The sequence below is a fragment of the Triturus cristatus genome, chromosome 3_2 (genome assembly GCF_964204655.1).
Source record: "Triturus cristatus chromosome 3_2, aTriCri1.1, whole genome shotgun sequence".
Lineage (NCBI taxonomy): Eukaryota > Metazoa > Chordata > Amphibia > Caudata > Salamandridae > Triturus > Triturus cristatus.
The window spans coordinates 475,804,654-475,823,191 of NC_140584.1; the positions used below are offsets into that span (position 1 = coordinate 475,804,654).

At 42.7% G+C, this 18,538-nt stretch overlaps 1 protein-coding gene across 1 annotated transcript in view; it reads left to right on the forward strand.

Annotated features, from left to right (window-relative positions):
- The first annotated feature begins 7,683 nt into the window (after positions 1–7,683).
- LOC146857563 (tubby protein homolog) overlaps positions 7,684–18,538 on the forward strand; it is a 995,297-nt gene continuing 984,442 nt past the window's right edge. The window contains exon 1 of the mRNA XM_085648119.1: positions 7,684–7,770. The gene's annotated coding sequence lies outside the window, so the exon portion shown is untranslated. The remainder of the gene's footprint in view (positions 7,771–18,538) is intronic.

Consider the following 18,538-nt stretch of genomic DNA (forward strand, 5'->3'; position numbering starts at 1 on the left):
GAACCTTTGCACGTCTGATGGATTACATTTTTAATATGTATATTTGTGACTGTTTCTTATCTCGACATCTTTCAACCCACTGAAGACAACGTTCAATATACCAGATTGTTAAATGTGCCTTTCAAATGTGTATCAATTGTAGTGAAATTCAGGTGTGAACCTGCAGTATCCGTCCTATAGTCCGAATATAACACATTGAGCGAATAGATCCCGAAAAGGGGCTGTAGCAAAAGACAAATCCAGACACACCTGTTAATGTTAAATTAATAATGTGAAAGTTTAGAGCCCCTGGCATGAGAGTTTTTCCAGCATCTTTTCAAATGCCTAAATCGATCTATCTGTAAGCTGTAGGTCCTTTGAGGTAGCCAAGTGAACCTGTCAAATAGGACATCTGTGATTTCTAATCTATTCCTGAACCTGTCAAACAAGAATCAGAGAGATAATTGAACGACATGTTAGTGCCAGGTTTCATTTCACCTGAAATGCAAGTCATGTCTTTTCAACGGAGTGAAACCAGGGATAATTGCAAACTCAATTGCATGTTTATGCGCGTGGAAGATCATCTGGAAAGTCTGCTCACATTTCAGGACTTCGCTACCATGCAGCATGTTAGACAGCAAACACATTAGGTGAGTGTGTGGAGCACAACGCTTGGGCTGCATCAGAGAATATTAATGTGCATGGGCTGGAGATGGAGACAGGTTACAACTGTGTTGTTTCAGGGGAATGTAGGAAATGATAAAAGGCTGTGAATAGCATGTTACAAGAAATGAAATAAATGCATCTTTTGTTGGTGGCCACTCCAAAATCTTCATTTATGTTTATGCTGAATGCATTGGCAAGGATACAAATTTAGAAAAGAATATAGTAGCTTGTACTAATCCTCTAGAAGTGTGAGCAAATCCGTTCAGGGAATTTGGTTGCAATGATCAATCAGCTAATTAGCATATTGCTTCATTTTAAGTTTTAAACGTAATGAGTTGCAATATGCCAATCCAAGCCACAGTATCACCATGATGCTGATATTTTTGTTTTCAAGGTGCTAAAAAGTGTTTTAGGAACCTTAAGATATCAGTCTTCGGTTTTAACCACTATCTTTATTTGTGTCATACCTGTGAGGCAAGAGGGATCATGCTCAAAAATAGTTCCCTCTTTTCTGAGTAAATTGACCATTGTTCACCCAGATCCAAGCAGTGGAAGAAAGGCAGTACAATGTAGGGGGCACAACTTTTGTTTTTTCACTGTTCAGATTTCTGCTATGAGTTGTTTATAAATAGTCAAATTCTTGCACATTTCTTAGATTGCAGATAAGCATGTAAACCTGGTGTTAGAAATGGGGTTTCTGGTTGGCTAGGGCATGCGCCTCAGCCAGGCAGAAACCACCACTCTAGTCAGGGCAAGGGAGTTACATGCTGAAGATAACCCCTGCTCACCCACTTGGCACGAGCAGCCAGGCTTTTCCCAGAGGCAATGTATAAAGCGTTTGCGCAACACACTCACACAGCAGCGATACATTAGGCACCACAAAAGAAACTCCACACAAGGCTATATAAAAATAGCCATTGTATTACTCATAAAACACATCAGAACATAATCACAAATGTACACTATGCCATCTGGCACTTGGCAATACTTTACAGGGGATTATACACAGGACAGTGCCAATAGGGCCACTGTCAGAACCATCAGAATAGGTAAGTAATAACACTACCAGTAACTACTGGTACAGGCACTTAGCACAACGCTTTATGCATAAGTCACATTAGATCAGGCCTCACCCACATTGGGCATAGAATCTAGGCATGAGGGCCGGGGGCAAGGGGACCGGCCATGCCCCTAAACCGACAAGGTCGTATTTCCCCTGGTACTGATACTCCTGAGGGCAGGTGGGACACGCACTGTCCACTCTGGCGGGGCGACCTCCTTCGGCCACCCGGCTGACGCCGGAAATGCAAAAGCAAAGAAGAAGAAAAGCCACAGGGCTCCTCACCCGGGTCTCCTTGATCTCAGGGCAGTTGGCTGTGACGATACTGGCTGTGGGACTTGCTCCTCTCCACAAGGCCTGCTGCGTTATTCCCCCTCCGTAGAGGAACAGCGCTGATGCGGGTGGCCGCCCTTCGGTGTGGGCAACCCGAACCGGCTTCTCTGCCCTCACTCTTGTGGTCGTGGGCTCCGCCCACAGTCAGGCGTACACTTTGCCTGGCTTCCGGCGGGTCTTCGTGACTAGCAGGCTTCGTCCTGAATGATGGCATATGACACCCGCGGGGCTCTCCCCTTCTACATGGGAGCCCCGCCTACGGTCAGGCAGAATGTGTTCTGCCTGACTTCCGGTTCGCGTTTGCGGCTGCTTTCGCCGCGTTTTGGATTAGACCACCTCCTTGGGCTCAACAGGCACAACGATGAAGCGCCCCTACCGCGCTTCAGGTGTACGGACGCTGCAGGGTCTCCACACCTCAGGGATGCAGATGAACACCTCCTTGTGGGCTCACTGCAGGCAGGCAGCAGCGCTCACCCTGCTCTACAGCAACATGAGCCAGAGTCAGGGGCTCAGCACAGGGGAGCCTTTGCGTGAGCAGCAAGACATGCCTATTTCTGCCTGCTGGTAGAACTCCGCAGAATCTTGCAGAGTTTTTATGAAACTCTACGATATTCAGCAAAGTGAAGTTCTGTGAGCTCTGCTCATTCCTAAAATTAACCTGTGCTTAACCCTCTGGTAGCTTGGCATAAAGCAGCCAGCCATAATTTAGAGGCAATGTGTGAAGTATGTATGCAGCACACAAACATTGAAAAGTGAAAGCACAACACAATGAAAATCCCAAACCAATTTAGAAAAATAGAGTACATTTTAATACATAAAATGATACCAGAAATCCAAAAAGCCAATCAGTAGCACCTAAAATCACAAAGCGTCACTCTAGGTTATCTGGTCGTACTAGACCAGGGGAATTCAAGCTGACCACGATGGAGCACTGGCCGGATACTGGAACCAGATTAATTCAGCTGAAAAGTTACAATCTTAAGTCAGGCGCAAGTGTTCCATTCGCATTGGAGGAAACCGGCAGGAAAAGACTTTCATCATGAATAGAAGGTTGAGCGTTCCAGATGGTCATTGCTGTAGTGTGAAGATCTGGTCCTCACTGGAGCTTCGAAATGGTGGTCGAGCGGGCTGTCATTCTGTAGAGCGAAGTGCAGGTCTTGTGTTGACAGTTACTGTGGACAATCACTGTCGGCGAAGAGTAGGTCTCACCAGATCTTTACATTGGCGTCATTGCAGGCATCAGAGTTTCACCATAAATGGTTCTTTTCTCAGCTGTGATGAGCCCAACTTCAGGATTTTCATCTTTGTCTTCTTGGAGGAGCTTCCGCTGATGCCAGACAAGGGTCAAGGACCTTGGGAGGGGCATATTTTGGGGATCAGGACTCACTCCAGAGGATGCCATCCGTAGGGAGCAGGCAGGTTGAGGCATGTCCAGTTGCAGGTGGTTAGCTGGGCAGTTGCAGGGAGGCCTCTGGAAGCTTGTTACATTCCTGTAGCTCACACAGGAAGTCAACATACTGATCCTTGTAGGCACTCTGGGAAGCCTGGGATCATGGCAAGCAGGATGAAACTTCCTTCTTCAGACAGCAGGGAAGTCCTTCAAGCAGCAGGGCAATCCTACCGGCAACATTGAAGTTCTTCTTTTGAATCTTCCCTGGTCCAGGATTGTGCTAATGAGTAGTTCTGAGAGTCCTCCTTTTATAAATTGTGAAAAAAGATTCACAAGTGCACTCCGTTTTTTATATATTTTTTCCAAAGTTTATCCTTGTTTTGAAATAGTAGCGTGCAGCCCGACCGTGGTATGCCCCAGAACCACGTATTTGAAAATACTAAAAGAAGGTTGAAGCGTGCATCAACTCCAACACTCGGACGCACTGCGAAATCCAAAGTGTGCAAAAATTACACCAAATTAATCCAAATGATAATCTATTTAATCCTTTTATCAATAATTCATTGATTTTCATCCTGTTACATGGTGAACGATAATGTATATACAGCTTCTACACCGGCAGATATGCCTTAGGCCTTTTTCTGTTGCATGTCTTATACATATATAAATCCTTAGTGATCAATTTTCCCAATGCATTTCGGGCATTCTTTAATAGCTCTTCTTCAGGGGTTCACTGAAAGTTTAAAAAATGATAACTGTCAGATTTTATACACAAATTAAAACGTACATTTAAATAATCAGTACTTCATCACATGCCTGCAATCAACGTTTTCCCTCTATCGCGTTATTTAAGCGCTTCGATCTCCCGCCCAAACAAGTCTCTCCCCAAACTTCTCATTGGCGTGCTGCTATTAAAATGTCACATTCCCCATGTATATACCTCCGTAAATCAAGCCAAAACAGTAAAACAATCTCCTTAAACAACTCCTTCACTCGTACCTTCGTCTTTAGCCTTTGTGCTTTCCTTTCCAACGGTTCTCTCTGTTGTCATAATGCGGCATAGCGCTCACGATTTACCATCCCCCTTCTTAACATATGACTCAAAAGCTCCTCCCTGCTCTAACAACCAATAACATAGGTCTAACTTTACCCTGCATTACCCTTATTCCTCCAACTCGCATAGAGTGCTGCTTTGCCAATCACATCTCCTTCATATTTAAATGAACCAATCGTTTGTCAAAACCTAAACCCATATTCATGTTCTTATCATGAGACTTACACAGACTGCTCACTCGTGTACCCCGCCCACCCTTCGATGTGTCATTCATACGTTGATTAAAGGAATATTACTCATGTATTCAAAACCAAATAATTGTAATTTCAACACGTTCTTCTCAGTGGTATAATGTAATGTTCATCTTCGTAGTAAAGCGTATTAAATCCATTAGAGTCCAACTCATGGTCATCGTATTTTCCAAACTGCCGTAGCCAAAGGATAGATGGTTATTATGTCGTCTCCTCATGTAACATAACATTTTTATAGTATATCACTGGTAATTGTGGGTGCCACTAGTGGGAGGGCAAATTCATATATGAATTGTGAAAAAAGATTCACAAGTCCACTTCGTTTTTAATATATTTTTTCCAAAGTTTATCCTTGTTTTGAAGTAGTAGCGTGCAGCCCGACCGTGGTATGCCCCAGAACCACGTGTTTGAAAATACTAAAAGAAGGTTGAAGCGTGCATCAACTCCAACTCTCGGACGCACTGCGAAATCCAAAGTGTGCAAAAATTACACCAAATTAATCCAAATGATAATCTATTTAATCCTTTTATCAAAAATTCATTGATTTTCATCCTGTTACATGGTGAACGATAATGTATATACAGCTTCTACACCGGCAGATATGCCTTAGGCCTTTTTCTGTCGCATGCCTCATACATATATAAATCCTTAGTGATCAATTTACAAAGTCATGTCAGCTGTGGAAGCACCAAAAGCTTCTGTCTCCTGAGGTGAGGCGTAACGAGAAGAGAAGCACACATCGAAAGAGCAAAATGCCTCTTAGGATTGTTTCTTTGTGGGAAGGTGCCCCTTCCTGCACAAAACAATCCTGCATTTAAAGGAGGCACCCTTGTACCAGTGTGCATGGGTGCCTACGTTGGTGCTAGGCTGCCGAAACAGCACCAATGCAGGGATAAAGGACAGGAATGCACCATATTGCATAAATATCAGTAGCCCCTGCTACCGGGTGGTGGTGGTGGGGGGGCCAAGGGGAAAAATGAAAAGGAGAATAAAACACTTACCTAGGGTGGCTGGCCTACGCCTCGCCTCTGTCCTCTTCATCTTCATCCTGAAGTCTGCAGCAGGAAACACCCGAGCTCCCAGGCTCCCCTAAGCCAATCACAACACTGCAATGCAGCATTGTGATTGGTCAAAGCGCCGTGTTTGGGGAATGGGAGCCTGGGCATGTTCTCCACACTAGCTTGTAATGCAGCCTGGGTGGAGAACATGCCAAGTGTGCATGGCTGTTTGGCCGCCCTGAGACAGCCGGGCAAAAAGTCATGCCCACTTGAAGTGTGCCACCACTCCTTCACCCTGCGGTTCTCTGGCATCACAGAGCCCAGCCCCGCCCACAGGAAACAACTGATCCACTGCAGTAGGAAAAATACAATTTAAATAATGCTGCGTGATTATCATTTTAAATTTCCTTTTTGAACTGCTCGGAGAGTAGTGGGGCGCCGCTCCTCCGCCTAAGCAGAGGAGCCACCCCTGATAAATATGGTGCATTCCTATCTTTTCACTTTGGTGTAGGGCAGTGCAGCAGGGTGATGCTGCACTGCCCTACACCAAAATCCTATAAATTAGGGTTTCAGTCCATAAATGCTAAATGGATTTTCCAGGCCGTGTATTTATAAGGTTAAATTCAATAGGTTTTTAGAAATGACCTCAAGAACTCAGCGCTAATATTTATGACCATGCTTCTCGTGCACTATTTTTGCCTGAACCCAGAGATGGAGCGGATGGTTTTCCACAGTTGAAGTACCCACTGCCTTTTACATTTTGTTGGCAAGGACAATTAGTAGGTCGACAGGTTCCCTGCAAGAAGGTTAGCTTGCCTTAATTATATATGCAATGTGAATGCAGGCACTCAGTGTCATGGAGTTGTCTCTGGGGGATGATGGTTCCAGAGAATTGGCAAATTCCATGTCTCACGTCCTTCTGCAGAACATCGGCTGAATGACGTAGGAACACAGTTTTATTCACCCCCGCACATTTTGAGGTGTCCTGAACTGTGACAAGTGTAATTTAGTACAATCAATGCAGAACGATTAAGTAGTCATATGTGTATTCTGCATAAACCCACGTCATCTATTAAGAACAAAAAACGAAACATCCTAGTTTTCTTTGACTCATAGATTAACTCAAGTACACATTGCAGCTTGTGCACCAGAACATATACAATTAGCATTCCACTTTTGCACAGAATCTCACACCTTGTAATTATTGACAGAAAAAAACTGCACTTTGAAGATGTTGTCCCGAATGCATTAGTGTTGACTAATGGAAAATGAGGAAATCTTGCTTGAAAATTGAAGAGGAAATGGTAGGCTTTGTTAAATGCTTTGTTATTATGTGCTATAAACAAAGGAGTCTCAAAACTTGGATAGAAAAAAGCACACGCTGTCCCATATCTCTCATTTACATATTTTTCAGTATTCGCTGAAGTACAAAGTGACTTACAAGTTTACGAGTAACCAATGAAATATACCATACAAGAGCATCAGTTTGTAGGGATGAAAATCCATGCGAACTGTGTTGCCTAATATGAAGCCGCCTCTCATATGCGGTCACCTCATTGAACACTAATTTGCATTTATAACCACTGCTGGCAACTCTACATGGTGGCTCCTCCATTAGAGCGGAGGAGCGTCGCCCCACTGCTTTATTCACAGTGAGAGAAGCAGAAAAATAAAATGGTATTTTAAATACCATATTATGTTTCTACTTCTCGCACCGTGAGAAAGCAGAAGGGTATGCCTGGTTGGGGGCGGGGGCGGGGAGGAGTGGCTTTCCCAATGCTGTGGGCCCTGACTGTTTGGTCAGCCCTCTGGGGCCGACCAAACTAGTAATGCACACTCTGCATTTTCTCTATGTAGGCTGCTGGCCTCCCCATAGGCGCCCGGCTGGGCTCTGTTCCCACCAATCACAACGCTGCCGTTACATCTTTGTGATTGGCTTAGGGGAGGGGAGGGAGGCTGCCTACTTCCGGTTCCCAAGGCAAGAGAGCAGGAAAACGCGGGACCCAGCCAGGAGCGGGAGTGGCGCAGGACCTGGTAAGGTGAGGTTTTTTTTTTAAATCCCCCCTCGGGTGAACCCCCGAGTGACCCCAACCGCAAGTAATTTAAGCCACAACTGCAACTCTAACAGAATATGTGTGCATATCAGGTACTTGTACACATGTGCACTGATCTGAGACTGATCTTTTCTTTTTAAACGTATGATTTCCAATCAGTGAGGGGTTTGTCACCGGAAGTAATTCTTCAAATGCAGCAGGCGAGGGTGTTACCACTAGAATAATAGAAGATGATGGCTAGTGATTGCCAACCCTGCAGATGAAATGTACTGGGCTGTGCAAGTGGTTTACTTTCATCATACAAGGCACATCAATAGCCACGGATGGGTTTCAAGAAAAAAGGTGTTACGTCGGCAGCATTGCATTTGTACTCAATTGTATAGGTTAACTCCAAAATACCTTTGATGATAATGCGGACGTTATTTCTTAGCTTCATATGTGCATATTAATAAGAAATCTATTGCAAGTGAAACAAAATTGTTGAGATGTACATAATTACGTTTTCATGGCCTGTGCTCAACTAGGCCTTAACTAGACCTCGACTCCATGTCGAATTAACATGGATGCTGTTTCATAATATTCACTGTATTTTTATATTTGACACTGACACAGCAAAACTATTTGGTAACCTCCGGGGGAAGTCTTAAGATGCATTTCAAATCTCTTTGTGCTCACTTGCTGTAGACAGCTCATCTATGAGTCTTTTCATTGTTCATGTAGCTAGTTGTTTCTGATACCTCCAATGACATTAGATCAGAAAGAGTTCAATATTATTCATGTTAGGGGATAGTGTTTGGCATAGTGCTAGGGGATAGTGCTAGATTATATAATGTTTTATAATGCTGTGCTGTTATTAGTTGTTAAAATGCTACATCTGCTCACCTGATGCAGACTGTGTAATTTCAATTGAATTCTATGGCAAAATTTGCTATAAACGACGCTCAATTTGGGTATAAAGCAGACTCTTTCAGGTTTCTGCCCATTTCTCAATTGATTTGCTGCACATTTTGGTTTTAGACTATTTTTCAGATTTTGGTCATTGATGCATCTATTTCTAACACTGAGAGCCTTCATGGCAATTGCTCTCTATATCCTATTATTGATTTATTGAACTGAACTATTCTTTTTCATTAACATTTAAAAACTTCCTCGACTCCCTAAATTTCTGATCTAAAACTCCTTTTAGACTCAGTTCTTTTTGCTGATTAACTGTTCTTGAAATGCTGTTTTGAAGCTTGCCACCGATTCTTGAGGGCAACATAGTCCCCGACCCCGAGTTGGGGTTACTACTATGCAGATTATCCAAGAGATAGCGCTCCCACAGTAATGAAGATATCTACTTAGATAAACTAAGAACTGTCTGACACAAAATTTCAAGCATTTACCAAATACCTAAGATATAGCTGAATTTTTGAACCTATACTTTATTCTGTATTCATAAGTAAAAATAAAGGTAATGGACAGGAATGAAGAAGCAGAAGAAAACAGAGAGTCCGGTTGAATGCTATCTTACTGCCAAAGAAAGACCCCTGATGGAGCTTACTGGACTCTGTCAAGACAACAATGTGAATAGAGGAGATGCGACCTGGGGTCGGGATCTACGGCCATCTTTATCAAGGGGTTGCATCGCTTTTGCACCATGCAACATGGTGCAAAGGCGACGTAACCCATAAGATGCGATTTATCAAGCCAAGCAAAGCCCCCTTGCTTGATAAATCCGAATAACGCAATGCATCGCAAATCGCTGCATTGCGCTACTCTGCCCCAGGGAGGCATTTCATGGGTGGTGGGTTCCCATGCAAAACCCATTGAATTTGATGAATTCATAGATTTACCATTACTGGGAGACCTGGGAATGCACCAAAATGCTATGCCTTCCCAGGTGAGGCGTAACAGTAAAAAATATCTTTATTTCCCCTAATCGTTTCTTCTTTCTATGGGTGTTAAAGTGCCTCAGGGGATTGTTTACGTGCAGGAAGATTTCCCTTTGTGCACAAAAACAATCCTGTTTACAACACAGGCACCCTTGCACAATGGTGTAAGAGTGCCTGCGTTTGTTCTAGACAGCGCTAGGGAAAGACAAGAATGTTCTGTATTATAATAAATATGGCACATTCCTGTCCTTTTCCTGAAACGTAGCGCAGCAAGGTGACTTCCTGCGCTGCGCTACATTTTGAAAAGTGTGGCTCCTAGTTTTTTGATAGCGGGCCGTGATTACATTATGAATACTTACTAAGATAAACAGAGACAATGGAAAGAAATCGGGAGAGACAAAACAGAGTTGTAATACATTGAAGAAGACTAATAAAGACAGTAGTAAAGACATTGGGGCATAGTCACAGAATAATTTTGGAAATCATAACGTAGTGCTCATTTACATCCATCTTTGAATTAGCCCCAAAATATCCAAAATGGGAATATTCAGGGAATATTTGTATATAGCTTTTACAAATAACAAGTATTGCACTCTGCTTGTGCTTTTGCCATTAAGATATTGGACGTTTCACCACTGATTACAAAGACTTGTAACAGTATGTAAACAAGTACCCCTTTAGTACCACCTCCCTTTCTCATAATTGCTTTTGTGAATGCGCCCCCTGCATAAGACAATGGAAAAGAAGCTAGGGGGGAAAACAGAGAGAGTGATACATATATTGAGGAAGACAGAGAGAGACGTAGGCACAAACGCATTGGAAAAGACAAATAGAAAGAGCGTTAAAGGCATTGGGTCTAATTCATGATATGTTATGACCAGGGGATACTTTATTTCAAACTAAGAACAGTACATGTTTCCATATGCACTATGGCAAGCACCTTAGACTTCAGGAGAACTAAGAACAGTACCAGTGTCAGAATAGGCAAACATACCTCAGATTTCAAGAGAGCAGAAATCCAAGACAAGAAATGAATGAAATATGCCCATTGACACCTAAAGCAAGCATACAAACTGAAAAAGCAAAAACACTTTCTGTGGTAGTCAAATAAGAAGGCGGAAATCAGTGTAAAAATCTCAGAATTTTGCGTACAAAATAGCTCACCTCGGGGAGTGAGTTAAAGTGGATTTGTAAGGGCGAGGAATCATAGAAGGACAATCAATGATCAATTATTTTTGTGAAAGGAAGAAAGACAAGATAGATACCAAAACTGATTTGATAAGAGGAATCAAGTGCCAGAAGACCAGGAAATAGTCATCCTGTTGAAAGTTAATGGGTCAGCCATGAGAGGCTGATGAACACAAAAGAATGATCCGATGCTATCTTTTCCCAAAAGAGAGTCATGCTTGATTTTGCACCAGTTAGATATGACAATGGGATCTGATGAGCTGCAATCTATGATAAGAATCCAGAGAAGGGGCGTGACTGGGATGGCACTATTAGCAACTGTATGTAGTTGCTCGCTAGTAACGGGAATGTGGAGGAGGACTAGATAAAGGCGAGTATTAACCTTACTTGATTAAATTGGCAGGAGGGACAAAAATGGCATATGGGGTGAATACAGTAATGATTGAGAGATGAATTTAACTACAGTAAAATGAATAAAGGAATATCCTGAAGTGAGTGGATTTCAAGATCCACAGCTGCATAAATCAACAAGGGAACAGTCATGCCAAACATATACACTTGATAATTTTGACTGGATGGCTAATGAAATAGAAAATATTTGATGATTTATATATATTTAACTCAAAAGTCTTAAAAACATGTTGAGCAGCCTTGCAATGTACATTATTTCTTAAGCTGTATTATGGATTGGGTAAACTATAGGTAGCAAAGACCTTCGATAAATGAAGTGCATTTTGATGGGAGAGGTGACAAGAGAGGTGTCACATGAGTATTCTCACATGCTAGTGATTGCAACCATGACTGAAATTTCAGAGAAGTTGGAACTTTTAAAAAGTGGCAGCTTGGTTTCAAGGGCACATGGGGTAGAATTCCATCAGTTACAGAGAAGGAGATTGACAAACCTTTCCGCTGTCTCCTCTCCTACTGCTTAGTGGCAGTAGTGGAGCAGCTGAGCAGTGTATAGGGCCACACTGTGCATTCAAAGATGAGATCCTTCAATGTTTTTTTCAATCTCTCATCCCCGGAGTAGGTCTGTAAGGCAGCATTCAGAACAGAGAGGCAAAGCCAGAAGTGGCGATATTCTAGCCTGAGCAATCACCTTACCCTGAACTTCAAAGCGTGTTGAGCTCCAGGCCCTGGATCTTTCTTTTATTGACTGGCCTTTTGTAGAATCAGCCGCTGAGAGTGCGAGAGATATTATGGAATTTCTTTGTAGTAGTCTTTCTGTCTCATCCTAGGTTAATTACTCTTTGATATTTACGCCCTTGTAATATCCCGCCGAGGAGGGATACCACTCAGCTTGATCACAGTTAGCCTGGTGTTTCTGCACTGTTTTTCTCAGTTGCACAAACAGCCGGCCCAATTTCAGCAGCCACCCCTCAGGCCGCGTCCCTGCCTGAGCATTCTTAGCAAGGGGGAAGCATATAATGATCACCCTGCAGGTCACCTTTTTCTTCTTTCCTGCCCAATCATCCAAGAGTCCTTTTTCCACCAGCAGCCCAGCACCTCCCTCTGCTAATTTACCACCTGCTCAGGGAAGGAGGTAAATGTGAGCTTAAGCCGCAGAACAGAGAAAACCATGCAGAATTTGGTTATTCGCCATTCCTAGTAGGATTAATATCTAATTTCACAAAGTTGGTGGGTTGTTGCGCAGTAGATTTCATTTTTGTCTGAAGTTTGCACTCTGCCAGTCCATGGAACTTGTAAGGAGGGTCTTTGTGGGCATTCTTGATGACATTCTTCTATCTCTCAGTGGTCAACCTTTCTGACATAGTATGAGCATTATTGACAACATTCTGACAGTCCTAGAATACCTGTGACAGATTCTGACATATAGTCCTTTCTTGATACCATCATGGCTATCCCTGGCATAACAGCGGCCCATCCACAATACATTAGAGGCATTTTGGCAGTACCATTCTGGCTGTCCTTGCATTATTGCTGCCCATTCATGACCCAGCATGGGCATTATTGATCTCATTATTGCTAACCTTAAAATGATGATGACTTGTTCTTGATGTATTGTGGGCATTCCTTGAATGATTCTTTGTGTATTGCTACTATAACTTGTACTATAACTGTGGTGTACTCATTACATATTATAGGTATGTTTGGCAACATTTCAGCCATTCCTGGCATATAAGTAGCCCGTCTTGAACATACTCTTGTCATTCTTGACAATATTCTGGCTATGCCTGGGATAATACTGGCCCAGCTCTGACATTTGGTTGGCATTCTTGGCTATCAGTCATAAAATCCACAAACCCTTAATGTATTGTGCTCATGCTTGATTGGATTCTGGATGTCCTTAACATAACATAATCGGGGACATCCCTGACCTATTATGGGCCTTCTTGACAATGTCCCTACATTCCCTGGCATAATTCTTTACATAATTAATATAATTGTGCCAATTGCTGGCATATTGGTAATGATAATCCATTTCATTCTATGGTCATCCCTGTAATTAGGATTTGATGATAAATGTGTAACATAGGATGAAGCATTTCATATCTGATAGCCTTGCTTTTGAATACCTTTTTTTAAATTGTTTTGTATTAACATTTGATATAAAGAACACTATAGAGGCAATGGCCTCAAAACAGTCAACAGTGAAAGAATAAGGGGGGGGGGTAGAAGGGGGAGGGAGAAAAGTGTGCAAAAGGAGACGAGTGGGGAGGGAGAACAGGAAGTTAGGTCAAAAGAAGCAATACAGTATCCCATGGTGACAAATAACGAAAGAGAGATTTGACAAAGCTACTTACTCTGCCTCTACAAGCGATCCTGGGAGGGGGGGGGGGGTGGATCTCAGAGCGTAGGCACGATAGCAGTGGTTCCTAAATATCTTTAGGGTGAGCTGTCTGTGATACTTGTTCCCAGTGGTTGGCCAGTTGCTCCTGACAATAGGCTGCATCCTGCAGTTAGGACTCAACCTTGGGTGCAGGCCTCCTCCCCAAGAGCATGGCAACTTGGCGCTTTGTCAGAAGCAAGAGCATAGCTGTGAGACATCAGATCTCAGGTGCGAGGTGCCTGACATAGCCCAGAAGGCATACTAGTGGGGTCTGCGGTGTGAGGTGGCCAATGATCTGTTGCAGGGTATAGTGCACTGTCTGCAATAGTCTGCCTCCTTTGGGTAGTCCCAGGCGAGATGCAGAAAGGAGGCCTGCGGTACCAGAACCTCACACAGCTGGCTTCTGCCACCAGACTCTTGCCCTGCACGTATGTTGGTCTATGGTACAATTGATGGAGGAACTTAAAATGGATAAGTCTCAGTCTATAGTTAGGTGACAGAGCTGCAGTCTGCCCCCAGCAATGTGTTCATAGCTCATGCGTGAGGGGGGATTAATGTTTAGGGCCTAGGTATTGCAGGCTGTTGAGGCACCGATTGGTGCCTTGTCTTGCATATAGGCAGCTGACTAATTTGTGGGAGGAGGTATTTGTCAGCATGTGTTCAAGAGCGTGTAACGTGGGTGGAGGGTCAAGGAATGTGTTATGTGTTGCTTGGCATGTGGCGCGTAGCTTGCGGTATAGCAAGATGTCTAGTGCAGTGGGTCATGAGGATTCACTCAGATTGAAAGGAGAAAGGAATTGCCCATCAGGGTAAAGGTCAGCAAATGTGAATAATTTCCTCTTGTGTGCTTGTGCTCTAGCGCCGTCGTCCTGCAAGGTAGGTAGCAGTGGGTTGAGCGCTAAGGGGATAGACAGGACGTAGATGCATTTCAATTGGGTTCGATGGTGCAGGCCTTGCCAAACCCACTGAACACACTCAACTGTATCAATCTCTGTACATCAAGGCCTGTAAGTCTGATATAGTGCAGTGGGCAGTGGTCAGGTGGACGCCACATCCGTCTCAATGGCCGCATGTGGCTGGAATCGTGTGGGGTATAGCCAGAAATGAATTATTGACCCTGAGCGCAAAGTGCATATAGTGTCATGTCTGGTGCCTGGAAATCACATAGGGAGGCTCTCCGCAGTTGCTAGGTGGTAGTCGGCGATTTTGCTGCCGTGGATGGGACCGATGGTGCAGAATAATTTGCAGATTATAGTGTCGGACAGCAGAGCTGCTCTCCAGAGTGGCCATATTGCTGCCTGGATATGCTCTGCCCCTCCTTGCGAAGGAGCAGCATACGAGCAGTAAAGCATGAAAGGTGGCGTGTAAGAGATAACTAATTTGATTGGGACTATTCTTTCTGATGGCCATATGGTCATTGAAAACATTAAAAAAATATTGAGGTACATAGTGTGCAGAAAAAGAGGATTTGCTATCACCACAGTTAAAAGATATTCATATTTTTTAAGCAACAGCTCAGAAGAATAGACATACTTATTAAATCTACGACTTTTTAGAGCAACATTTCAGAAATTACAAATATTGGGCATTGCTTAATTCATGAGTGCTGGGGATGGAGAGTTTATGATAGTTATAACATACACACTGGGGGATGTTAGTGTAAATGGTATTACTAACATATAGAACTTCATTAAGCCAAAAATACAGCTCAAGAGGGAGAAATCCTAGATTAATTCACCTACTCATCAAAAGGATATAACTACAAATTACTTTCATTGAAGAGGTAGGGAATGCTTGAGTTTTGCTGATAGAAAGAAGATGGTAAGTGAATTTGAAAGGCACTAGTAATAGTAAAAAAGAAATCGAAATTAATGCAGATCACTCATGCTCTGTGCATGAAGCACAGACGAACATGATGTACATGGTGGCTCTTACCAGTAAATTCTAACTCACTATGGGCCAGATGCATCAACAAACCATTTTGCGATTTCCTAATTGTGAATCCTTACGATTCACAATTAGAAAATCGCAAAACTGAATGCATGAAGGTGTGTTTAACACTTTATGCAATTCCTAGGGGATCACAAATGACCTACCTCATGAATATTAATGAGGTCGGTCGCAATTTGCGACCTCCTAGGAATCGCATAAGTCACAGGATGGTGACCACCGTGTCTGTGATTGCTTTTTATTAAAGCAATCTTTTTTTGTACAGCAGCCCGTTTTCCTTTAATGAAAAAGGGCTGCTTTATAAAAGAGAAAATTACAACTTTTCCTTTCATTTTCTAAGAGCAGGCAGTGGACCACTGCATTCTCTTAGAAAATGCATTTACAGACATTCCCAAAGGGTAAGAGGTCCCTTGGGGACCCCTTCCCATTTGTGAATTGGTTACCACCTACTTGAAGTAGGTGGTAAAACGCGAAGGTTTTGCGACCGCATTTCGGTCGCAAAACATTCATGCATACCGATGCGATTCGGTATTAGGAAGGGGCGCCCTAAACACGCCCCTTCCTAATAGCAAATCGCAAACCCATTTTACGATTCGGTATCAGGTTACCAAATCGCAAAATAGGGTTTCCTGCATCAGAAGAGCATTTTTTTGCATTCGCAAACGGACGATTTTGAGAATCAGCCGTTTGCGAAGGCAAAAACTGCTTGATGCATCTGGCCCTATATTTCTGTAGATTTAAGTTGGAAAAAGGAAATTCGAAGTTTTTATATATTTACCAATCACTTACAAATAGAGTTTAGAAATAGATGTGTGAGGTACACATGACAACGGCATTGTTTGGATTGATCTTAGACTAAGGTAGCACTATCCAATGTTGGTGTGTTGCTGCTTATTTGTACTAGTTGTATAGTTATCCTGACCATCTGAGCCACTCCTCTGCAACTGCTATGTACCTGGTTTGTTATTTTAGTTTTGTCTTTTGTTTTTACCTGCAGTGCCTTGCTTCCATTGTGGTGAGATCTGCGCTACATAAATACTTTAATGAATAATAATCTCATGGGAAATATTCAGAATTAACAGTATTACGCTAATTAGTCAATCCCACTGCTTATTTGGGGACAGAAAGTACACAAAACGGTGGTAACAAAGGTTTCTCCTTACTGAAAGAAATTTATTTGTGTTTGGTTCTCCACTGAAGCTAAATTTTAGAAGGAAGGAAGGAGCATGTTATGAGCGCTCTCTGGCTTGTTATGTTCACATTTATAATAAGCAGTTTTTCCAGGCTGCCTTTAGGGAAGAGAACATCTCTGAGGGTTAGGTGGCACAACAGAACAATTAATCTATGTAAGATTTTGTAGATTAAGAAACTAACACTTAATAAATTGTTTTAAAAGATCACCTCTGATAAAAGTAATGGAATAAATCACAGGTTCAAATAATTGTAGTTGATGAAATGATATTTGCCCTCTTGGTTTAAAAGAGACCGTCTCGTCCATGTGTGGGCGATTCATAAAATGTGTCAGATATTGGTTTATTAATATCGGAGAGATTGATTCCTACCAATTTAATAAACACAATTTGGTGACAAAACACAGATTTCAGAGAATTTCTGCTCAAAACCTGGTTGCTATAGCACAAATGACAGGCAATCAGCAGAGAAGTGTGCTTACGTTTAAGCAATACTAAAAACTTTAAAGTAAACAAAAGCAATTAAACTGCCATACTAATTTAGAAAGATAGAGAAATATTGATGAGCAAAAATACATGCAAATCAGTAAATTTGGATAAGAGAAAGCAGAGGTATGAGTTTTAGGGCAAAAAGCATAAAGGAAAAGTAAAGCACCATTGAAAAACAGAGGTTCGAGGATGATCGGGACCTAGCGCGATTTCAGGTCAACTGTGATGGAACAGAGATCAGATACACCAAGGAGGTCGTACCATTCAAAGTTTCGCCCTTGAGACTTATGGCCTGATTTAGAGTTTGGCTGGAAGGGTACTCCATCAAAACTGCAACAGAGTATCTTGAGTACATTCTATGTCAAAGCCTCAGTCCGCCTGCCCATTAAACCTGATCATACACATGTCAGCGATGGAGCCTACTCCAGCTCGGTTACTGTGTTAAAGAAGGACGGGCAACCCAGTAACCCATGGACCCTGGGCCGGACACTTATTATGAAAAAGGTGGTCCCTATGGGGGAAGTGTAGCCTCGGACTTCCACGAAGTGGTTACTGGCATACTCCTCCGACGGCCCATACTCTGTCGGGCCATTGGAGGTTTACATATAACACCATTTGCTTAAATTAGAATTATTGATAATATATGTCTTTTTGTGCTGTTTGTCACTACCAGGTAACACGTGGCGGTGAGGGACAGCAAAGAAAATAAAATGCCCCCATACTATAGGTTTAAAAGTTAAACATTTGACTGGTGGTTGTCAAATTTGACAGAGACACCCTGTTAGATCTGGGGGTCTCTAGTTGGCAGGGTAGGTACCACTGTCCAAGTAGGGACCCTTGTTTCTAGTCAGGGAAAGGGGGATACACTGTTAAGATAACCCCTGCTCACCCTCTAGGTAGCTTGGCCTGAGCAGTCTAGGCTATCAAAGGCAATGTGTAAAGTATTTGTACCAACACTCACAGTAACACAGTGAAAACAACATCTACCATGGTTTTACAGTAAAGTAAAACAGACAATTAGTATCAAACCAATTTTACTAATACCATTTTAGGGGCGGAGCAGACGTACTGTGGCTTTGTATAGAAGTGCCATAAGGCAGAGAATCCTTCTACTTGCCAGTAATAAGGTCCAGAAAAAGGTGAAAGTTCAAGGGTGACTATGCAAAAAAGATGGATTTCCTCCACATTACTATACTCTGTGTTAATGTCCTAACCTTGTTTTCAATTTATCAAGTAATAGGCCTGGGATTAATAAAGGTAGAGGGTAATGA